General features: G+C 45.5%; 1 pseudogene; it reads left to right on the plus strand.

Annotated features, from left to right (window-relative positions):
• Positions 1 to 13,312: 13,312 nt before the first annotated feature.
• On the plus strand, positions 13,313 to 16,688 carry LOC149453034 (uncharacterized; annotated as a pseudogene).
• The last annotated feature ends 9,134 nt before the right edge of the window (positions 16,689 to 25,822 follow it).

The raw sequence follows: 25,822 nt of genomic DNA on the forward strand, positions 1-25,822 counted from the left end.
AAGCCCATTTACTGGATACAGCTGTCCAGTCACGAATGGCTGCACTTGGCTGTACTTTGATGCTCACATAAACATGAGTATAGTGTACAGGCATATGCAAAAAAAATATATATTTTTACATATGCCGTTATGCTATACTCATGCTTATGCGACCATCAGCATATACCCGAGTACAGCTGTGCACAGCCATTCATGTCTATGGGCAGCAGTATGCAGCACCTGGGCTTTCTGTGTGGGGGATATATGCCAGAATTTACATTTAATGGGTACAGGTGCCCATGTGCAAGAGGCCTTATGTATTGGTGAGTACAGAAGATGAAAAGGTTTTATATAGCAGTAACTTCTATAAATTTTGCCAAAGGAAAGGGTTGTTTTGACTTGAGCTTTTGCTTTTCCATCATTCGGTAAAAGGATTTGGCTGAAGACACTGGGCCTCTAACCCAAAGCATTGATGCTTGATCACCACTTCAGCTTTCACTCCTATTTACTCCTTTTGGACCAGAGCAATTTTTAGATTTGTGTTGTAGGCTTGGTTAATTGGAAATAAATGTATAATTCCTTAAAATAAAGTAAAACTTTTTTAGGACAAAGAAGACTTTCTTTTGGTGATAGTGCGGTCAATCCACTAACGATTGTCGCATTGCGTTATTTGTAGTTTCTTTGGAAAGATTGCATGCAATAAAAAAGAGTCAATTCATCAAAGTAAAATATTGAATTTGATGTAAATGTGTGAGGTAAATACTTCAAACAAAGGTCAAATTAAAGCAGTATTAACCCCAAAAGCAAGCATTTACAGGGATGTTAAATTTATATCGCCTGGGGCATGTAATTTCGGGTGCCTCCATGGGCGCATACCTGTGATAAGCTCCATCTTAGACTCCTCTCTCAGGACCAGTGAATATATAAAAAAGAAAGGATTAAGGTACCTCCAGCATTCTCCTTTTTATCCTCATACCCTATGGTCAGTGAATGTAAGTCGGTCGTCCTTACCCGTGCCTTGAGCAGCTTCCACCTGGGTTCAACCTCTCCCAGTCGCAGTCCTTACTCTTGGGCAGATAAAGGCGCTGATAAGGTAGGGAGTCCCTTCTTGGGGTCTTTTGGGACAGCAGTTGTCGCTCATCCAGAAGCACTATCTGCTAACTGGTTTATGGCGGTCGCTGGGGCTAAGGACAGAGGGAGCACTGGCATGTATTTCTTTATTGTGCTAGTATTTGCGCTGGATTGCGGTGTTTTTCCTCCCCCACCCTTAGTGGATCTACTCCTTATGTTAACTACCTTAGGTCAAAGATATTCAATTCAATGTTCACAGTACTGTGTTCTCACACCTCCAAGAGAGCCCGTTTCCAGAAGTTTTTACAATCCTGAATATCATTTATAGCGCATATAATATTTGTATCAATAATTGGGGCGGAGAAGAGTGCTCATTTGAGCATCTCCCTATAAATTTAGATCAGCTCATGGGGGGAGATCAATGATGGGGGGGCACAGTCACTGATGGGGTGCTGCGTTGCTGGAGTGCTAAGAAGCTGTTAAACACAGCAGTTGAACTAAAGCAGCAGGAAGATACAAAAACAGCAAGAAATTCTACTGCATGCTGGACAGACTGCAAGAAAACACCCTGGGAACCATCCCTTACAAGTCTGAGTCCCACTTCGTCTACCTTTTAATATGTTCCCTCTACTCCTCCTTTTCATATTACTTTCCTGCGTTCCCAAAATCTCACTTCTTTACCCCTTTGCTCCACCCCAAAACTTGTACATCTCACCCTCACTGCTACTGTTTTAGTCAAGGACTGAAATCGTCTGGTGCTTATCTGTTCCTGTCCTAATTTATGACGCTAGCTTTGGAATGTGCGCACATTGGAAGAGACTCACGCTGACACACAAGTTCAGTCTATGAACACTTCTAGTTTATTATAATGAGAAAGTGAACTTATATATGCAGAATGATGCAAGAGTCATGTGACAACAGCATAAGCATTATATTAGTCTTTGATTGGTCATTTCCACACGAAAACAATCTCTGCCATGGTATAGGTGTGATCTTCTTCCATCTTATCTTATAGAGAAGAAAAACATTCCTTTGTTTCCCAAATCACACGGTGGGAGGGGGTCTGTGTGTGTGAGCAGACATTTCTTAAGCAAGGATTTCTTATAGTACCACAAAGCCCAGCAGGCAGAAAATATTCACACAACATATGTATTAAAGTATAAAAGTAAATATTTATAAAACTTATAGAAATAGCATATATATATATATATATATATATATATATATATATATTCAATAGGAAACGAAATAGGCATTTTACCAAATCCATCACAGTCCCCCCTTAAAATGACTATTTTCCTCTGTCCCTATAAGACCTAGCTCATCTGTCCTTATGTACCTTGGAACTCTTTTATGCTGTATGTTAGACAGGTGATGACTATTTCATCACCCCCCTTGCCACAGACTTTGTACATAAGGAAGTCAGATGCTATCCCTACAAAATTGTGAAATTACTATTGGCGGAGAGGGACCGTAATGGGGTATAAGGTTTTTCTTCATCTACCATATGGAGATCCTCTTGCTCCTGGTTCAGGAAGGTAGGTGTTCTGTTGTCTACAGCTTTGCTCATCAATTTCCTCACACATGCTATAACACAGCATACAACCAGGACCAGGAGAATCAGAATTAATAGTACAGTTACCTCTATTTGGGCAAGTATCTTTTGCCACCCACTCATCCAACTGAAATATTGATCCCACAAGTCTGTGATCCCTGAATTCTTTTTCAACTCAACTGACAGATCTTCCAATTTCTTTATAGACAGAGTAATCTTACCCTTCGAGCCAGTATTGTCAGGAATATATGTACAACATGTTCCGGTTCCTTCTATCATTTTACAGACACCTCCTTTTTCTGCTAAAATCATGTCCAGAGCCATTCTATTCTGGAATGTCATGTAGGATGTAGGGTCTAGCTGGTCAACGATTCCTTGAAGGGCATCCCTGGTGTAATTCACAAACCTCTGTTGGTTGTAGTATATGTAATTTATCTAATCTACATTTTTATTAACAGTTATCATGGGAATCAGGGATTCAAAGCCTGCTTTACTTGGTCTTTGGCTTTAAATTTATTAGGCACCCCCCTTGGGACTCCAATAGCATCTATACACATGTGGGTCAAAACTGCCAGAAGGAGCTTTTTGCTTCCTCCTACGGCCAGGCATTGGGTCATGGGTATTTTCTGATAGGATGTGGAGAGGCATAATGGCCTTTGTAAGAGCATACTCACCAGTCCAAATCCCTTCCAATCTGGTTCTAATCTTTTGGTCCCCAGTAATCATCCATGACACATATGTATACCTGGTCACTACTATCGGAACATGCTCGTTGTGTCAAGATCATATAGATTATGGTCATCGCACCACATGGGATCTATACTACAGAAATCAAAGGTGAAAATAGCTACATGAGTGTTGGATGAGTTGTACCAAAATATAGTGGTGTCACCTATTTCGGTGATATCCACCTGTTGAGCCTCTGTCAGACTTATAAGAAAAAGGATATACAACATAGTTGTCATGGTGTAGATGACGCCTTTTCCTCAGGGGTTGGGACTTTCTTGCAGTGGGAGGCGTGTATCCAAGTGTTCTTTCCGGCCACCTTGTCAGAAGGGGCTGTGGTCAGCAGAACTTGGAAGGGACCATCATATCTTGGCTCAAGGGAATGTTTCCTCATAAATTTCTTTACTAATACCCAATCTCCAGGTAATAGGCTGTGAGTTCCTGTATCTGACTCAGAATCTGGAATGGAGAAAACACTTGGACATGGATACGGGTTAATTCACGTGATAATACAGTCACATAATCAGTTAACACATCAAATTGTAATTGCAACTGTTGTGGAAAATACCAACCAAGTCTGGGGGCTGAGCTAAACAAAATCTCATAAGGGGATAGGGAGTGTTCTCCCCTTGGTGTGTATCTGACACTAAATAGGGCAATAAGCAGACTGTCTGGCCAACTCATGCCAGTCTCTTGGGCCATTTTTAGAATTCTGGCTTTCAGAGTGCCATTCATTCTTTCTACTTTTCCACTACTTTGGGGGTATGGAACGCCAGAGTGACTCCTAATGCCGCCCATATTCCTTTGGTTACTGAAGCTGTGAAGGCTGGGCCCTGGTCACTCTCTATCACCTCTGAAAGCCCATATCTGCATACAACCTCAGTGAGGAGTTTCTTCGCAGTTGTTTTAGCAGTCATGTTAATTACAGCAAAGGCCTCTGGCCAACTGGAAAACATGTCCAACACCACTAGGGTGTACTCAACCGCCCATTCTTTGGCATCTGGATATGATCAATTTGTATCCTATGAAAAGGGTATAGGGGTTTGGCCAAGTGTTTCTGTGGTGTCTTCTCTGTGCGTCCCGTATTGCATTTTTGCACAGATGGCACGTTCTGCAAAAATTGTTCATCAATGTGGTGATTCCAGGCGCTATATCGTACTTGTTGATAAAAGAGTTCATGAGGCTCTTTGACAGATGGGCTGCTCCGTGTGCCCACTGGACTACAGCTGGAAACATATTCTTGGGTAAACAAAGCCTCTTGTTGCACTCAAACAGACCGTCTTTGAGAATAGCTCCTCTCCGTCTCCAGCTTTCTTTTTTCTTCTGGACTTGCTGCTTCTTGGAGTTCCTTGAGGTAGCTTCTGTCCACAGGTAAGGTCTGTAAGGTGAATATTGGTTCCCAATCTCCGGTCACCTCTCCTTCCATTTCTGGTGGTCCCATGGCCGCTCGTTTTGCCGCCAAATCTGCCAGATTATTGCCTTTGGCTTCTGAGGAGTTTAATTTCCCATGAACGTTTACCTTCAGAATAGCCACTTGAATGGGTAGAAGGAGTGCTTCCAGCAGTCGTCCAATGGCTGCTCCATGTCTTATGGATGTATCTGCCGCAGTCATAAATCCTCTTGCCTTCCATATGGGTCCAAAGTCATGGGCCACCCCAAAGGCATATCTGGAGTCTGTGTAGATATTGGCCCTTTTTCCTTCCGTCATCTGGCATGCTGTTGTGAGTGCTTGAAGTTCTGCTCCTTGTGCAGATATTGCTGGCGATAGGGCTCTTGCCTGTAGGACTGTCTGCAGTAGTGACCGCAAATCCTGTATAATATTTGCCTCCATCGTCTGCATATCTGGAACCATCAACAAAAAAAGGTGAAGTCTGGGTCCTGCAGTGGTGTTTCACTCACTGTGGGGAGATGGAAGGTTTCCATTTTCATCACTTCAAGACAAGAATGAGGCTCAGTGGCTCCATCATCCTCTCCACTTTCTGCATTATCTTCATTACCCCCCTCAGCAATTGGGAGGAGAGTGGCCGGATTCAGGGTTTGGCAACGTAGGAGAGTGACGTTATCAGGAAATTGGAGGGGACACTGTAGTCTAAGATGCCTTGCTGTGGACAAATGTTTAGGTTGGACTTGGTTTAAAATGGCAGCAATGGCATATGGTGCCAGAACAACAAGTTCATGTCCCAGTACGATATCAGAGGTCTTATCCAGCAGAGCTGGAGCAGCGAAAACTGCACGCAGACACGAGGGTGCTCCTCTAGCCACTGGGTCCAAACGGCATGAGTAGTAGCCTACGGGTCGTAGGCAGTCTCCGTGGGACTGGGCCAATACTCCTGTGCCATGGCCTTGGCGTTCAGACACGAACAGTGTGAAAACATTTCTCGTAGTCTGGTAGACCTAGGGCTGGGGCTGAAGAAAATAAGCATTTTAGAGCCAAAAAAAGTTGGAGTCGGCCTCTTCGGACAGATGAAAGGGCTCAGACTTGAGAGCATCATAGAGTGGTTGCATAAACCAAGAAACATCAGGAATCCATGACCTACAGTAGGATATGAGGCCAAGAAAGGCGTGGAGTGGCTTCTGGCCTAACGGCAGTGGCAAGTTCTGGATGGCCTTAACTCTTTCCTCTGTAAGATGCTTTGTTCCATGTGAGAGGCAGCGGCCCAAGAACATGACTGTTGTAGAGCACCATTGCAACTTCGGTTTAGAGGCCTTACAGCCTTGGTGTGCCAAGTAACATAGTAAACTCTCTGAGGCTTCTTCAGCCGTGGGCAGGTAATCAGCACAGAGGAGAAAGTCATCCACATATTGAAGAAGGACCACTGCCGAATGTTCCTTTTGCCACGTGCCCAGTATGGTGGTCATGGCTTTGGCAAACTGGCTCAGGGAATTTTGCGCCCCTTGTGGCATAACTGCCCAGGTGTATTGCTTCCCCTCATGGGCAAAAGCGAAGAGGTATCTGCAGGAAGGATGCAAGGGAACACTGAAGAATGCATTTGCCAGGTCCACCACGGTGAAATCCTTTGCTGTTGGAGGTACCCCTGTGAGTAAAGCGTGGGGATTTGGAACGATAGGTATCTCTAAGACAGTGGCTTCATTCACTGCTCGGAGGTCCTGTACCATCCTGTATTTCTCTGGTTCTCCTTTGGGTGTCTTCTTTTTTTATCGGGAACAAAAGTGTATTACATGGAGAGGTACAAGGTATGAGTGCACCATTTGCCACAAGGGACTTGACCTGCTTCGAAATGGCCTTGGATTTCAGTGGGTACTGTGGTTTCCTGGGTAGGGGAGCTCCAGGCTTCAGTTCCACCATAATTGGGGGTACCTTTTAAACATCCAATATCGTCGGGTCCTGTGGACCATAGACAACTTGGGATTCTGCTCAGCACATCCGGTGCTACGTAGAATGTACCATTGACTTGTAAGACCGGATTCGAGGCGTTGGCCTTCCATTTGTCTAATTTGGTGTACCAATATGGCCGCCTCCAGGAAGTGTACTGGGCTGGGCAGGAAGGGACAAAGCAGGTGCAGCAAGATGGCTGCCATCAGGAAGTGTACTGGGCTGGGCAGGAAGGGACAAAGCAGGTGCAGCAAGATGGCTGCCATCAGGAAGTGCGCTGGGCAGGACGGGACAAAGCAGGTGCAGCAAGATGGCTGCCATCAGGAAGTGCACTGGGCTGGGCAGGACTGTTCCTGGCCTCCTTTGTTCTGAATTCTATCATCATAAGGCCGTGGTTTTAGCACACTTCCATTTTCAATTTTATGATACACATACATTATACAATTGCCATTTTATTGAATTTCTTCCAACCATTCTTCTTTATGCAACGCTTTTGCAGTTTTTTGTTTTTTTTTTCTTACCAAGCTTCTGTCACGTTCAGCAAACCTTTATCACATAAAATTCCTCTCTGTTTCTACAATGATTTATGCCAGTCCTGACCTTCAGCTTACAAACTTTCGCTACTTTAGATAACTTTTTAACTGCTTCACTTCCTTCACACCACTTCACAATATGACATGCCAGTAATCCTTTTCAATATTTAACACATTAATGGTACACATAAACAGTTTTTTTTTTTTTGTCCTGTAGCAATACCTGTTCTGTCCACTGCTCTTTGTGGATAACTTTGGCTACATTATACCAAGCTTCTTGCTGTCTTCAGCACGTTTGTCAACTAAGACATCTTTCTTCTTTTTTTTTTTTCTATACCTCCTTATCTTTAATTCCACATACTTTTCCTCTTCTCTCTCTGCAACCTGGCCACGTGCTAACATTCCTTTCTAGGGGTCTTATCAGCGTCTGACCCATCTCCTCCCCCCTTCTCTGTCCTTCCTAACAGGAATCTAAGACACTTCACAGGCTGCTGTCCAAACTTTCCTTAACCCTTAACAAACCCCAACCTTCTGTTATGAATGGCAAACATTAACTTACAGACACACATTTAGGACATAACATAGCAGTCTATCTTGGTGGGCTATGAGTACAGATCACTGAGTAAATCTTTGTAACCCACACAAACACGGTTAGGGCACCCGCTGTCACACTACCGTGACGCGTACCCGACACCTCCTCTCTTGTGGTCAACACACAAGGTTACCACACACCCAAGAGAAATTATGTGTCAAAACCCTCAGTAGGTCCACTCCTCTTCCACCTCAAGACTGATACATAAAAACACACAACAGAGACCCAGGTAACAGATAAGCACATGCAGGTATATTTAAATAAATAAACTCCGGGCAAGCAAGGTTACCTGCCTTTAGTGACCTTTAGCAGCCGTACTAGGCACAGGTATGAATCAACAACAAAGACAGGATAAGCAATGGTAAGATAGCAAAATATATCTTACCATGCTCCAGAGGTGATCAATCTCCGTCCCATCCAGTTTGACTGACACTTAATGCCCTTTCAGGTCGGCTGGCTGCAGGTTCATTACTCAGAGTTCCCGGGTTTAGGCACCAGTTGTTTTAGTCAAGGACTGAAATCGTCCGGTGCTTATCTGTTCCTGTCCTAATTTATGACGTTAGCTTTGGAATGTGCGCACATTGGAAGAGACTCACGCTGACACACAAGTTCAGTCTATGAACACTTCTAGTTTATTATAATGAGAAAGTGAACTTATATATGCAGTATGATGCAAGAGTCATGTGACAACAGCATAAGCATTATATTAGTCTTTGATTGGTCATTTCCACACGAAAACAATCTCCGTCATGGTATAGGTGTGATCTTCTTCCATCTTATTGAGAAGAAAAACATTCCTTTGTTTCCCAAATCACACGGTGGGAGGGGGTCTGTGTGTGTGAGCAGACATTTCTTAAGCAAGGATTTCTTATAGTACCACAAAGCCCAGCAGGCAGAAAATATTCACACAACATATGTATTAAAGTATAAAAGTAAATATTTATAAAAAACTTATAGAAATAGCATATATATATATATATATATATATATATTTATATTCAATAGGAAACAAAATAGGCATTTTACCAAATCCATCACACTACCATCTCCCTACTACTGCTCTCATCACCTCCTGCTGATACTTCACTCTCCTGCTGACCCAAACACCTGGACTGGAAGGCATGTGCGCTCGTGTACATCCCGCTCCCATGTTACTTTCCTCACCCTTCTAATCTCTGGGGATATCTCCCCAAACCCTGGTCCTCCACTATTTCACCCCCACAACAGGCATCTTCTTTCTTCCGGGAATAGCCGCAATCCCCTCAATTTAATATTGGTCCCCGTGCTCCCAAAAACCACCCTCCCTTTTTCATGTGCGCTCTGGAATGCCCGCTCTGTCTGTAATAAGCTCACCTCTGTCCATGACCTTTTTGTCACCCGCTCCCTTATCCTACTAGCAATTACAGAAACCTGGCTCCAAGCAGCAGATTCTGCTTCCCCCGCAGCACTCTCCTATGGAGGCCTCATCTGGACCCACTCACCCAGACCCAGTGGTCGGAAAGGTGGTGGGGTTGGTTTGCTTCTATCCCCACTGAGCACCTTTCAAGTCCTCCCTAACCCTCCCTCTCTATCCTTCTCTTCTTTGGAGACTCCCTGCATCCGGCTGTTTTCTCCCATTTCCCTGAGGATTGCAGTGATCTATCGGCCTCCTGGACCGGTGTCCCCCTTTCTTGATGATTTCTCCGCCTGGCTACCCTACTTTCTCTCCTCTGAACTACCCTCTATCATTCTCGGATATTTTAACATCCCTATTAATGTCAACAACCCGGCTACATCCCAACTCTTCAACATAACCTCATCTTTTGCATTAGCACAGTGTATACAGTCCTCCACTCACTCTGATGGGAATACATTAAACCTTGTTTTCTCCCATCTTTGCACTCCCTACAACCTCACAAACACCCCCTTTCCTCTCTCTGATCACAGTCTCATCACCTTCACAGTGTCCTCATCTTCAAACACCTATCCCTCCAAGCAGCAAACAATTACCCGCAGAAACCTTCACAACTTGAACCCTGCTTCTTTCCACTCTGCAACTCACCAACTCTGACAGAATCTATCCCCTGTCCTGCCCTGACCTGGCCACTGCTGTCTATAACAGTTCGCTTTCATCCGCATTAGACTCACTTGCTCCTCTAACAACACGAAGCATCATGCCCCGACCGTTACAACCTTGGCAGACTGACCACACCAGAAATCTTAAACGACATAGTCGTGCGCTGGAGCGATTGTGGCATAAAACCAAATCCCAGCAAGCATTCACCCGATATAAATCTGCTTTCTTAACATACAATTCCTCCCTTCATGCTGCCAAACAAGCCTACTTTGTCACTCTTATTAATACCTTGTCATCCAGTCCTCGTCGTCTCTTCTCTGCTTTTAACTCTCTACTTTCTCCACCTCCACCCAGTACCTCACTCATTGCTCACAAGATTGCAAATCATTTCAAAAATAAGATTGACACAATTTGTAGGGGCATCACCACTGCACAGACATCCATCCCACTTAGCATACCTTATACTAAACCTCCCTCAACACTTTCCTCTTTTAACCTCGCTACTACCGAAGAGGTCACCAAGGTTTTCTCAGAAGCCTGTCTCACTACCTGCCCACTGGATCCTGTACTCTCACAACTACTACAGTCACCCTCTTCTTCCATCCTATGCTCCCTCACTCACATCTTCAATCTTTCCCTCTCTACTGGTGCCTTCCCCTCCCCTCTAAAGCATGCGCACATCACTCCCATACTTAAAAAGCCCTCTCTGGACCCCACCAACCACTGAACCTAAGACCCATCTCCTTGCTCCCATTTACCTCTAAACTCCTAGAACGCTTAGTCTACAATCACCTGAGCTCCCACCTCACCAACAACAGCCTTCTTGACCCTTTACAGTCTGGCTTTCACTCACTACACTCCACTGAAACTGCCCTACTAAAACTCACTAATGATCTACTAACTGCTAAAACCAATGGCCACTACTCCGTACTCTTACCACTTGACCTCTCTGCGACTTTTGATACGGTTGACCATCCCCTCCTCCTCAAAAAACTCCACTCTCTTGGCCTCAGAGGCTCCGCTCTCTCCTGGTTCTCCTCCTACCTATCGCAGCGCTCCTTCAGTGTCACCTATAACGCTGCCTCCTCCTCTTCACTCCCTCTTTCTGTAGGGGTCCCTCAAGGTTCTGTCTTTGGACCCCTTCTCCATCTACACCTCCTCCCTTGGTCACTTGATAAACTCCCACAGCTTTAAGTACCATCTCTATGCTGATGACACACAAATCTATCTTTCTACCCCTCACCCCTTCAGTCTCCACTCGCATTACTAACCTACTAAGTGACATATCGGCATGGATGTCACTCTACATCCCCTGACTTCTCCATCAAGATCAATAACACAATCATTAGTCCCTCCCCTCATGCCAGGGTACTAGGTGTAATCCTAGACTCCCATCTGTCCTTTCAACCCCAAATCCAATCACTGTCCAAATCTTGTAGACTTCACCTCTGCAACATCTCCAAGATACCCGTTCCTAACCTCGGAAACCACTAAGCAACTTATTCACTCCCTTGTTATATCTCACCTTGACTATTGTAAATCCCTGCTCATTGACCTACCTCATCGCAGGCTATCCCCTCTTCAGTCTATCCTGAATGCTGCTGCCAGACTCATCCACCTTACTAACCGTTCTGTATCTGCCACCCCTCTCTGCCAATCCCTCCACTGGCTTCCCGTTGCCCAACGGATAAAATTCAAAACACTAACAATAACGTATAAAGCCATTTATAACTCTGCCCCAAATTACATCACCGATCTTGTCTCTAAATATCACCCAAACCGTACTCTCCACTCCTCGCAAGACCTCCTACTCTCTAGCTCCCTTGTCTCCTCCTCCCATGCTCATCTCCAGGACTTCTCCAGAGCTTCCCCCATCCTCTGGAACTCTCTACCCCAATTTATCAGACTATCGCCTACTCTGCTCACTTTTAGGCGATCTCTGAAAACCTGTCTCTTCAGGGAAGCGTATCCTGCCCTCAGCTAATACTGGAATCTTCTACTCTTCCAACCAGTCCATCCCCCACAGTTACTAACTTTTGTACCACTAGCCCCTCCCTCCTAGATTGTAAGCTCCAAGGAGCAGGGCCCTCAAATCCCTCTTGTATTAAACTGTATTGTTACTGTATTGTCTCCCGTTATATTGTAAAACGCTGAGCAAACTGTTGCCGCTATATAAATCCTGTATAATAATAATAATGCTTGACCCCTGAGATACCCCGACTCCTTAATCTTCTAAACGTCCAGCCCAACTCAGGTATACAAATTACTTAGCAACAGAAAATAGTAACAGACTTTAAATTTCTTGTCATTGCCCACGGCAACTCACCATCCCTTCCGAGCCTGCAGTTCTGGGTCCGTCTGTTTCTGTGCTGTGTTCTCTTCTGTCCCTTTTGGGGTCTTGTATCCCAGGCTGTAGTATCATCTGAGAGGGGGTCTGGACGAGAGCTCAGGGTGTCCTGAATCCAGGTATCTCTTGATGGACAGAGTGACTTCCAGCAGCCTGCTTGCTCGGCGCAGGCCCTGTATGGACATCCCCCTCAGGGGTCCTTCACAGCTCAGGCGCTTCCTCCTTTCTTCCCCCCCGAGCCTCCAATGCTCCGGGATGCTTTCCTGGCAACTGGCTCCTGCCCCGCCAAGAGCTCCGGATCCGATCCCTCCGGCAAGGACCACCGCTGCAACCGACCGCCACACGACTAGCGTGAAAGAGGGGCACTGCATGGCTCCGACCAGGAGCCAACAGCCAGCCAGGTACACTTGTGGGGTGCTGGCCGGGATAGGAGTATCAGGCAATGGGCAGTATTTGGCAGGTGTTGGGAACTCTACCTAGAAGTCTCCCAGCGCCATGGTGATGGAAAAAAGCCCAGAGACAATGTTCTGAAAAACACCAGGAGGAAGAAAACATGATAGGGAGCAGTCCAGACTGTCATTTGGAGTTCGGGAAGATCAGACTAATCAAAACATATTGATAGTATAAACGTTTAAAACGCTCCCGAACAACAAGGAATTACATCACAAATCCCTACAAAAATAGAGATGGAGGAAATGTTTGTAAACTGGAGTTTTCTATGAAAAAGGAAATGACGGTGATCCATAAAGATCTTGGATGAATGTTGTCAAAAGTGGAAGAAGTAGAGAAGAAAATGGAGACAGCCTTGTGTAGGTCTACAATCTTGTCCCTGACATCCTTGGACAGCTCTTTGGTCTTTGCTATGGTGGAGAGTTTGGAATCTGATTGTTTGATTGCTCCTGTGGACAGGTGTCTTTTATACAGGTAACAAAATGAGATTAGCAGCACAACTTTTAAGAGACTGCTTCTAATCTCAGCTTGTTACCTGTATGAAAGACACCTGGTAGCCAGAAATCTTGCTGAATGATAGGGGATCAAATACTTCTTTCCCTCAATATGCCAGCTATAGACCTATATCACTACTAAATACAGACAAAACTATTCGCGAAGGTGCTAGCTATGAGGTTAAAAAAGTTGATGCCGGAATGGATCAGGTGGGTTTTGTCCCAGGAAGGGAAGGGAGGGATAATGGTTTGAGAACATTGCTTTTTTTACAGAAGGCAAAGAGAAAAGCTATCAACAATTTTATTGTCGACTGATGCTGAGAAAGCGTTTGACAGGGTAGATTGGGGGTTTATGATGGATACCCTAGAGGCCTTGGGAATAGGGACTAAGATGATGAGTTGGATAAAGGAGCTCTATAATAGCCAATCCGCGGCGGTGAAGGTAAATGGGTCCTTCTCTAGGTCTTTAAGCTGTACAGTGGTACAAGGCAGGGATGCCCCCTATCCCCGTTATTTATTGTAATATCCCTGGAATCTTTGCTGACGACGGTAAGGAAGAGTGTAGCTATAAGAGGAATTAAGATAGGTGAAAAGAGCATAAGGTATCGGCATATGCTGATGATATGTTGTTTTATATTGTGAACCCAGGGTTAACCTTGCCCAACCTAATGGGGATTACTAAAAGGGTACGGAGAGCTTTCAAATTTGAAAATAAACCCCTCAAAATCAGAGATTTTGAATATCAGTGTTTCAAACAATATGATGCAGACCCTACAAAAAGACTTCCCATTTTCATGGAGGAAGAAGGAATTACCACCTAATCAGCACGGCTAAACGACTTTTTCCAAAATTTTGGCGGTCACAGGAGCCCCCAACAATGAGGGACTGGTTAGACAGGGTGGAATATATAAATAGGATGAGGGAACTATAGAAAATTTAGAAAGGATTGGGGAAGATGGTATGACTTCAAGGCATCTGGAAAATATATTGAAGTAATGGGAGACCCAGGGATCTGATTTGGAGAATAAAGGGAATGATCTGTAAGGCAATAGCATGAATAAGGAGAAGGGAAAAGAAAGGCTGGAGGGAAAGGAAGAATAGTAAGGAAAAGGAAGTGAGGATCGAGGAGAAAGATCATAGGAATTGAATGGAAAGTTGGAAACAGAAGGGAAGAGCTACATGGACCAGGGTAAATTATTAGGGGGTTTTGGGTGTGGGGGGGTTGTGGGGAGGTGGGATTGCAAAATTTTAGGGAAATGTTTGTATTTTGGATGTAAATGTTATTTTGCTGTGCTTTTGTAAGGAAAAAATTTTAATAAAATGATTAAATAAAAAAAAAAAAAAGGACAGAGGGACCAGCTATATCTGTCCTTTCTTCATGACACTCTTCCACTTCTTCTCTTTTCTTCTATTTTGCTGCCTTTCTGCCTTTTTTATTGTTCTTTTCCCCCTTTTCCTGCTCCCTTAGAGTCAGCGTGATCCCAACTCCAGCCTTCTGAAAGTCCTGGCGTCTTCTCAGCCGCAGTGCACATGCGTGGACGCCGGCTGAGTCTAAGCTGGCAGGCGAGGTCCTAGAGCCACCGGTTCACGCAGGCGCGGTGCGGCTTGACGTTACAGCGGCCATCTTCACTGTGGGCAAACAAGCTATTTTTGCCCTTACTCGAATTCCCCTTTTTTTCCTTCCAGGATGAGGAACTTGTTTTCCTTTACTCAGCCCGTTTCACTATTTATTCCCAAGAGCTTTAGTGTGGCCACGTGCGGCTTCGACACAGGTCAGCCTTGCTGAGGAGCTCCTGGAAGTATCGCCAGTATTTGTCGGCGGTAAGATTATTTTTTCTCTCTTTCTTTTCCTTTTGTCCTCTTTTCTTTTTTTCTCTCCCTCTACACCTCTTCCTTTTTCCCACGCACTCTCTTTTATCGTTTCCTTTTTTTTTTCCACCAAAAAATAAGGGAGATGGGAAGGGGGGATGGGGGAGGGGGAGACGCAGTAATCTAATCATATTCTTGTCTTATAGCTGCTCTTTTTGTCCTCTGCTTAAAATCAGCCGTTCGCCGCCCGAACAAGTCCCTCCTCTACTTCGAAGGTAAGGGCCTTGGGCTGGGTAAGTAAAAAAAAAAAAAAAAAAAAAAAAGAGTGCGCTTATACTGGTACATTTAGGTCTTTCAGCCCTGTACGCCAGAAGAGGTCCAAGAGGACATCCAGGCGCCATGATGAATCCAACAAGAGCAGCCCGAGCCAAGCTCGTTCTTCCAGGTCCAGATACTATTCAACTGGGGCTTGTTCTTCTGCCAAAAGACAATGATCCTCATGTTCCCCAAGCTCTAGGACTCAAAAATTTTGGGCGTATGAAGCCACCTCTCTACTGGGCAAGCTAGTCTGCAGAGACTGCTTCAGGGATTATGCAGCGCAAAGAGGTGCAGAAAAAAAAGAGGTCAAAGATTCACTCGCAGAACTTGTAACAACTAATCCGTCACAGCTCTCATCACATCTTCCCCAAGAGGAGGCATCAGATGCGCTACTACTTAGCCCATCCTCAGGCGAACCCACTCACCCAATAGCAGACCGGCCATCTAAACAATCTGGAGAAGATTCCTCAGATGAATCAGGTCCTTCAGGCTTTAGCTTTTCCCTGCTTCAGCTTTATGTCCAGGCAGTCAAGCTTGCCATTGGTTGGGAGGAAGCTGATTCCCCAGCAAGGAAGTCAAAGAGCTACTTCCCATTTTTTAAACAACGAATCAGCTACTTTCCTCTGATGGATGAAATGAGGGACATCAGAAGGGGAATGGAAGAGGACAGAGAAAAGATTTTCTCTCAATCGCCTGGGCAAGCTATGTCCACTTTGGAAGCAGACTCCAGAACATTGGATGGTCCGGTAGTGGATGCAGTGGTGGTCCACTTAGCAAAAAACATAACATTGCCTATGGATGACTCAACCTCGTTTAAGGATCCCCTAGACAGACGAATGGATCTTGACCTAAAGAGGGCCTATCAGGTGGTCGGAAATGCCTGCAAGCCAGCAACTGCACTGACATCTGTCTCCAATGCTTTGCAAGTATGGATGGACAACATAGAGGTGGCTATCCAGCAGGGAGTTCCCAAGGAAGACATAGTCAAGGCTTTGGATGAGCTCAAGCTCTCGGCTGACTTCATTGGTGAAGCAGCTATCGATACAATAAGGGCTTCTGCAAGATCAATGCTGCATGCCGTAATGGCAAGGCCAGCCTTATGGTTGAAGCCGTGGATGGCCGACATGGCGTCAAAACAAAATTGGTGTAAAATCCCTTTTGATGGTAAATCACTGTTTGGAGAGAGGCTGGAAAAGACCATTTCCATTACCAGAGGAAAATCAGGCCTGTTGCCCCAAGACAGAAGACCTAGACATACCAGGGGATTTACTTCAAGATTTCAGCAGTTCAGGGGCAGAGATTACAGGCAGTTCAGACAGGGCAGAGACTCAAGGAAAGCCTGGAGAAGCACACAATAAACGTTTTTGAGGACCCACAAACAAAAGGCTCTGCCTAACCCGCAGGACACCGCCAAGTCATTTTGATGCCAGGCCAGCCCAGGCGACCCCAGTAGGAGTCAGACTGAGGCATTTTGCCAAGGTTTGGATGCAAAAGTGCCAGGATCCCTGGGTGGCCTCGACAGTCCAGTTTGGACACTTCTGGGCTTTCTCAGGCCAGTCACCTCACGACTTCTTCACCCCCATGAGAATATCAGAGTCTCCTCAGAAGAGAGATGTACTTCTGCAGTTTCTGGATTCCCTACAGGCACAGCAGGCGGTAATACCCGTTCCTCCATCAGAGAGGTTTTCAGGTTTTTACTCCAACCTATTTCTGGTGCCCTAAAGGAATGGCGATGTGAGACCCGTAATAGACCTCAAGAAGTTAAACCATTACATACTCTTGGAGAGCTTCAAGATTGAATCGCTGCAGACTATTATCCACACCATTCAACCTGGGGACTGGATGCTGTCAGTGTACCTTCAAGACGCGTACTTATATATACCCATGCTGCCACCGTTTCAGAAATATATGTGGTTTGCAGTCAGCCAGATTCATCTGCAATTCCAGAGTTTTCCATTCAGTCTATGTTCTTCTCCTAGAGTCTTCACGAAAGTGCTGATCAAAGCCCTAGACCCGCTATGGGAGGTTGGGCTTAAGGTATATCACTACTTGGATGATGTCCTACTAATAGCGAAAAATCCAGCCCAACTAACGGAACACATGGAAGTTCTGATTTCCACACTATCAGAATTCAGATGGGTGATAAACAAAGAGTCAACTTATCCCAACACAGCAAATGATTTATCTAGGCACCCTGTTCGACACTTCCAAGAGGTCAGTGTCCCTTCCCCCTCAGAAAATGACAGCCATCATTTGGAAGATGAAGAAAGTGAGGGCACAGTCCCATCTGACAGCCTCGAGGTGCTTGAGTCTGATAGGGGTGATGTCGGCATGTATCCCAATGGTTCCATGGGCCCACTGGCACCTGAGGCACTTTCAATTCGAATTTCCAAGACAATGGAACAAACTGTACGTATCCCAGCCCATACATTTGACAAGTCTTAATGCACAGGACCATAGTTACCACAGACGCCATTGCGATCGACTGGGGGGCACACTGCGACCAGGTGTCAGTTCAAGGAAGATGGGCTTTTCATGCAACAAGAATCATTTCAAATATTCTGGGAATTCGAGCAGCTTTTCTCGCTCTGATAGTCCAAGTTTCAAATCAAACGCAAGCCAGTCCTTCTCCGAATGGACAACAGTTTCATACATTTAGCATCAAGGGGGGACCCATAGCAGGTCCTTATTGAGAGAAGTGGAACCCATCATCCTTAGGGCAGAAAGGAATTTAATGGATCTAACCGCAGTCTGTCAGGCCACCTATATACAACGGTGGACCTTTTGTCCCAAAAGTTTGTGGATGCCAACGAATGGTCTCTGCATCACAAAGTATTCGATTGGGTCTTCCCGATCTGGATCTCTTTGCCACGGCAGACAACTCCAAGGTGCCTAGGTTAATTTCACGCATACCTCACCCCCAGGCAGAAGCAATAGATGCCCTCTCGAATCCGTGGGCATGCAACCTGGCGTATGCATTCCCCCCCTGGCCTTATATCTCGAAGTTCCTTTCAAGACTTCTGATGGAAGTCACAAGCGTGATAGCAGTCCTGCTGTACTGGCCAAGACATCCATGGTTTCCTGTAGCGGTGTCTCTCAGTGTTCGCTCACTAAAAATCCCACTCATACCTTTTCTTCTGTGCCAGAATCAACACACACATCCAAATCCTCCCAAATTGAATCTTCACATATGGTTATTAAAAGGCAGAGGTTCCAGGCCCTAGGATGTTCTTCGGAGGTTATTTCGACTCTACTCAAAGCCAGAAAACCCTCTACAATTAATATGTATGACAAGGTTTGGAACAAGTTTAAAGCCTTTTCAGCTAGCAGGATCTTCAATCCAGGTCTACCCTTCACTTCTCAGCTTTTGGACTTCCTCCAGGTAGACCTGAACCTAGGTTTAGGTCTAAGCACCTTAAAGGTGCAGGTGGCAGCAATCTCGGCGACAACAGACAAGAGGGGGGCCGAAGATTTGCTTGTGATCCAATTCTTCAAAGGCGTTAAGAAGATACGTCCACCCGTCAAAAGAGCCTTTCCCATCTAGGATCTGTCTGTAGTTCTAGAGGCTTTATCCAGCCAACCCTTTTCTCTGTCCGAATCAGCCTCTTTGTGGAATCTGACTCTAAAAATGGCCTTTCTAATAGCTGTATCATCTGATAAAAAAGTGTCAGAACTTCAAGCCCTGGGGGCGGAAGAGGACCACATTACTTTCTACCCAGATAGGGTGGAACTCAGAACACTGCGCAGATTTGTTCCAAAGCTCTCTTCATTTTCCAGTCTTTCAGAACCATGGGCACTGCCAAACTTTTCAGACCTGGAATTGGGTACCTTCCCATGAGCTCGACATCGCCAGTGTGTTAAGGTGTTATCTTCAGGCTACAGCATCCTTCAGGGATTCGTCTAATCTATATGTTATCCCTTGTGGCAAAAACAAGGGAAAGAAGGCTTCATCAAGAACTATTGCTTAATGGATAGTCAAGTTAATTCATAAGGCTTACAGGACCAGGTGTTTGTAACCCCCCACTGCATTACATCCAGTGGAGTACGGAGCAGCTCTCCATGGTCTTTTAGGCCCCGGATGTCTCAAAGAGAACCTGTCATTAAAAAGTATCAGATAGGGGACTTTTTGTGCCCTATGTGATGAAAAAAAGGTAAAAAAAAAATATATTTTTAATTGTAAAAAATTAGGGTTATACCCAAGCACATAGCCCCCCCCCCAAAAAAAAAATTTGAGCGCCACCCCCATATATATATACACACGTACAAACGTAAAAGCACACGCTGGGGAAACACTGAATTGCAATGCACGTTACATATTGCCACTCATGCCAGAATGAGAGCAATAATTGTAGCACCAGACCACCTCTGTAACGCTAAATTGCTGACCTATAAGTGGCTTTAAAAACGTCACCTATAGAGAATATAGGGGACTAAAGTTTGTCACCATTTCACGAATGCACGCAAATTTAAAGTTTGACATGTTGGATAGCTGTTTACTTGGTACAACCTAATCTTTTATATTTTACCGAAAAATTGCGTAATTTATTGCTTTTTGTGCCCTAAAATTAACTTTATGTGACAAAAAATTGGAACTGCCACTATTTTATTCTCTAGGATGTATGCTTTCAGAAAATATATAATGTTTTAGGGTTTTGTGAAATCTTCAGGCCTAAAAAAATAGAGTAAAATAAAACAATAGAAAAGAATAGAATAAAACAATAGAAAACAAAATAATAGAATAGAAAATAAAGGAATAGAATAGAACAGAATAGAAAATAAAAGAATAAATTAAAATAGAAATAATATAGCCGTCTTCCGAAATTTGATATTTTCGATTCAAATTTGAATAGTTCAAGTCCATTGGAAAAATGTTAATCTGGTCAAAAATTAATAAACTAAAACTAAATTAATTTTGTTACGAATGCTACAAAACGAGATTAATAACTTAACAAATCAAAACTAAACAACTTTTTCATTCTGCATGTCTAATGATTGTCCATTTGTTGCCTGCATAGCGCAGTGATTGTTTGTTGCCCGTCTGTTGTCCAAGAATATTTCATCATGGATACGTGATAGTTCACATTTTTGAGGGGAGATCACACAAATACGCATAACATTTAAAAGAAGTAATGATACAAATGACAATAATATTAGTAAATATAACAAGAATATTTGACTAAAGATGCTGTTTTGCCATGGAGTCCCCCCACTTTCACAGTGTGGCAGATAATCACAACCGCATACATGATAGCAAGCTCTGAAGACAAGACTGAGATCCTACAAGTTTTGGCTCTAGTAAAATAGGACTTAAATGTAGGGATATGGCCAATCATAAAGAAGAAAATGGGCTAGGCTACATCCTGGTCAGTTAACAATAACATTCCTTTGGTATAAAGTCAGCTAAGGTAAGATTTGGAGACTTATAATTCATTAGTGAGACACAACAAAATATTGAAATATAAATCAAAGAAAAAAAAGTCTATTTATTGACCTTATATCATAACAATTGCCCATTTATTGTAACAATCCCTTATTTGTTGCCCATGTATTGTAAGGATTGCTTGTTTGTTACCCTTGTATTGTAATGTTTACACATACTGTATGTTGCCTGCACATTATAACAATTCCTATTTTGTAGCATATTTTTTACCCATGTATTGTTACCATTGCATGTTTGTTACCCCTGTATTGTCACAATTGGTGCCCATTTGTAGCAGATGTCTTGTCAAGATTGCCAGTTTTATGTCTGTTTGTTTAGAGCAGGGGTGTACAAACTTTCTAAGCAAAAGGCCAATTTACTGTCCTTCAGGCTTTATGGGGGACTGGACTGTGGCCAGTAGAGGTAGAAAATGCCCTGACCTCAGTGTCCCATCATTGGTTTTAATTGGGGGAATAACGCCCCATTGTTAGTATCAATGGGAAGACTAGTTCCTTCAATGATGTTAGTGGGAGGAATGGTGCCCCATCAATGGTGTCAGTTGGTTGAATAGTGCCCCAAGGACCAAATAGAGGCAAGGAAAGGGCCACATCTGGCCTCAGGACCACAGTTTGGAGATCACTGTTTTAGAGGGTCATATTATTATAGTTGCACCATTACTTTTCCTTTATGTTGGATTTACAAAATAACAGATGGAATAAATTATAGGCCAGATAAAAGATTTAGTGCATGTTAACACATTTTAATAGTTAAATGACACATTTTTTGAGGTCTACACATCAGAAAAATGAGAGACAGAAATAATTTCTCATTCCTGTGACTATGTATCTGTCTGTGTGCTAAGCACTGTGGGTTGTCTATGTACATCAAAATCAATATATAAACCTTATATTCAACGCGCAAATGTGATGTGAATATATATAAAACCTAACACCTGTAAAAGTACACAATAAATCACTCACCTAAATAAATAAACGAGTACATAAAATGTGTAAGCATGCAGCTGCCCTAATATTGAATAATCCAATAATCACCTCATGAAACAAATGACAAATAAAAGAAGCACAAAAAAAAAAAATTATAAAAACACAATAGCAAAGTGAAAATATGACACAAAATATAACACTTCAATAAATATGCACAAATATTTAAATCATTTGACACAAGTCCACCAACTGAAAAATTAAAATTGTGATGAAGTACAAAGTCCTTATTGATCCACCAAGATCACCACGTGAACAACATAATGATAATTGGTTGAATAAAATGCACTCAAATATTACCACGTGCTCCAGAGGAAAACCTCCCCCAATTCAGTGGCACTCACCAGATATCAAACAGAAAATTGATGTTGCGCTAGTCACAATAATGCCACAGACATTCCAAAACAAATAATGAGATGAGAATACAATAGATAATACACCATAACATAGTAAATGGAAGGAATATTGGAGTGAAGGGAAAGGTAAAATAATAAACGTCCAAAATGAGGACCAAAAGGTGTAACAGACAATAAATCGTGACCGTGGGCAAAATGCACGGAAATGATCAGGGAGAAATAAAATATTAACTAAACTACAGTAATAGTGGGACATACAGTGAAGCAAAAAAGTATTTAGTCAGCCACTAATTGTGCAAGTTCTCCCACTTAAAAAGATGAGAGAGGCCTGTAACTGGCATCATAGGTAGACGTCAACTATGAGAGACAAAATGAGAAAAAAAATCCAGACAATCACATTGGCTGATTTGGAAAGAATTTATTTGCAAATTATGGTGGAAAATAAGTATTTGGTCAATATGAAAAGTTCATCTTAATACTTTGTTATATATCCTTTGTTGGCAATGACAGAGGTCAAACGTTTCCTGTAAGTCTTCACAAGGTTGGCACACACTGTTGCTGGTATGTTGGCTCATTCTTCCATGCAGATCTCCTCTAGAGCAGTGATATTTTGGGGCTGTCGCTGGGAAACATGGACTTTCAACTCCCTCCACAGGCTTTCTATGGGGTTGAGATCTGGAGACTGGCTAGGCCACTCCAGGACCTTGAAATGCTTCTTACGGAGCCACTCCTTCGTTGCCCAGGCGGTATGTTTGGGATCATTGTCATGTTGGAAGACCCAGCCACGTTTCATCTTCAATGCTGTTGCTGATGGAAGGAGGTTTGCACTCAAAATCTCACGATACATGGCCCCATTCATTCTGTCCTGTACATGGATCAGTCGTCCTGGTCCCTTTGCGGAGAAACAGCCCCAAAGCATGATGTTGCCACCCCCATGCTTCACAGTAGGTATGGTGTTCTTTGGATGCAACTCAGCATTCTCTCTCCTCCAAACACGACGAGTTGTGTTTCTACCAAACAGTTCTATTTTGGTTTCATCTGACCATATGACATTCTCCCAATCCTCTTCTGGATCATCCAAATGCTCTCTAGCAAACTTCAGACGGGCCCAGACATGTACTGGCTTAAACAGGGGGACACGTCTGGCACTGCAGGATCTGAGTCCCTGGCGGCGTAGTGTGTTACTGATGGTACAAATGGAGAAACAGAAAAAGGGTGCACCGACCTAGTGCATTATCGTTTAAAATAATTTATTGAAGAAACAAAAATAGATATCATACAATGGACATATTAACACAGGCATGTCAAACTGAACAAGATGTATGATCCAAACAACATCTGAGTCCATACGATGGAACCCTGGATGACCAACTGGCTAACGCATTTCGAGGACACAACCTCTTCCTCAGAGCCATGATGGTAGCCTTTGTTACGTTGGTCCCAGCTCTCTGCAGGTCATTCACTAGGTCCCCCCGTGTGGTCCTGGGATTTTTGCTCACCATTCTTGTGATCATTTTGACCCCACGGGGTGAAATCTTGCGTGGAGCCCCAGATCAAGGGAGATTATCAGTGGTCTTGTATGTCTTTCATACATATTGCTCCCACAGTTGATTTGTTCACACTAAGCTGCTTGCCTAATGCAGATTCAGTCTTCCCAGCCTGGTGCAGGTCTACAATTTTGTTTCTGGTGTCCTTCAACAGCTCTTTAGTCTTCACCATAGTGGAGTTTGGAGTGTGACTGTTTGAGGTTGTGGACAGGTGTCTTTTATACTGATAACAAGTTCAAACAGGTGCCATTGATACAGGTAATGAGTGCAGGACAGAGGAGCCTCTTAAAGAAGAAGGTATAGATCTGTGAGAGCCAAATATCTTGCTTGTTTGTAGGTGTCAGGGCTCCCGGGTATGACCAGAGGTGTGTGACTGACGCAGGCTTCAGATATGTTATAAACAATGTAATTTATTAACACTAACCATACAAACATAAACGCAGTGCAAACAAACCAAACCAACCACCCACAGATAACAGTACATACAATGCAAGCGTCGTCAGGCAGGCCGGGTCAATATCAGTCGGGCAGGTAGGTACAGGGGGAGCAAGCGGAGAATGGTCGGGGTCACAGGCCAGGTTCAGCAGGTAGCGGGCAGCGTGGTACAGAGGGTCAGGCAGAGGAGAATGGTCAGACAAGCCAGGGATCAGAGCAGGGTCAGCAGAGAATCAGACAGGAACAGAGAGCAGGAACAGGATACAGGGCCCAAGAGAAACACAACACCAAGGCAGAGTCTGCAGGTCTGAATGTCCCTTAAATACACCAGTATAATTAGTTCCAGGTGTTTGACTGGCTGCAAGGTTGAGTCTCTGATTGCTGGGAGCACCCGCTGGCCAGCCCTGGTACTGCAGCTCATAAGGCAGCTGAGTCCCACTATTGCTGGCCAGTCCATTCCTGACAGTACCCCCCCTCAAGGAGCGGCCTCAGGACGCTCCAAACAGTCCTAGCTGGGCAAAATGTTCCACCGCCCGGGTCTGGTAACTGGCGGGATATCAAAGACTGGCACTCCGGGCAGGACTCCGGGCAGAGGCACACCGGGCTGGACTCCGGGCAGAGGCACACCGGGCTGGACTCCGGGCAGAGGCACACCGGGCTGGACTCCGGGCAGAGGCACACCGGGCTGGACTCCGGGCAGAGGCACACCGGGCTGGACTCCGGGCAGAGGCACTCCGGGCAGAGGCACATCGGGCTGGACTCCGGGCAGAGGCACATCGGGCCGGACTCCGGGCAGAGGCACATCGGATTACCAGGCAAAGCAGCAGGCAGCGGGCCACCGGGCGGAGCTGCAGGCATCGGGCCCCCGGGCGGAGCAGCAGGCGGCGGGCCCCCGGGCGGAGCAGCAGGCGGCGGGCCCCCGGGCGGAGCAGCAGGCGGCGGGCCCCCGGGCGGAGCAGCAGGCGGCGGGCCCCCGGGCGGAGCAGCAGGCACCGGGCCCCCGGGCGGGGCGACAGGCACCGGGCCCCCGGGCGGGGCGACAGGCACCGGGCCCCCGGGCGGGGCGACAGGCACCGGGCCCCCGGGCGGAGCGACAGGCACCGGGCCCTCAGGTGGAGCGACAGGTCTCGGGCCCTCAGGCGGAGCGACAGGTCTCGGGCCCTCAGGCGGAGCGACAGGTCTCGGGCCCTCAGGCGGAGCGACAGGTCTCGGGCCCTCAGGCGGAGCGACAGGTCTCGGGCCCTCAGGCGGAGCGACAGGTCTCGGGCCCCCAGGCGGAGCGGCGGGCACCGGACCCCCAGGCGGAGCGGCGGGCACCAGACCCCCAGGCGGAGCGGCGGGCACCGGACCCCCAGGCGGAGCGGCGGGCGCCGGATCCCCAGGCGGAGCGACAGGTCTTGGGCCCCCAGGCGAAGCGGCGGGCACCTAGTCACCAGGCACGACAGTGGGCTCTGAGTCAATTGGCACGACAGCGGGCACCGGGTCATCAGGTACCGGATTGTCTGGCTCGACAGCGGGCATCGGGTCACCAGGTATGACAGCGGGCACTGGGTCACCAGGCATCAGGTCATTTGGCTTGCCAGCGGGCACCGCGTCATCTGGCAAGGCAGTGGGCACCGGGTCACCAGGCATTGGATCGTCTGGCTCCACAGCGGGCATCGGGTCACCAGGTATGACAGCGGGCACTGGGTCACCAGGCATCAGGTCATTTGGCTTGCCAGCGGGCACCGCGTCATCTGGCAAGGCAGCGGGCACCGGGTCACCAGGCATTGGATCGTCTGGCTCGACAGCGGGCATCGG

Source organism: Staurois parvus, unplaced genomic scaffold (assembly GCF_062004578.1).
Source record: "Staurois parvus isolate SC_StPar_1 unplaced genomic scaffold, SC_StPar_1.0 ptg000454l, whole genome shotgun sequence".
Lineage (NCBI taxonomy): Eukaryota > Metazoa > Chordata > Amphibia > Anura > Ranidae > Staurois > Staurois parvus.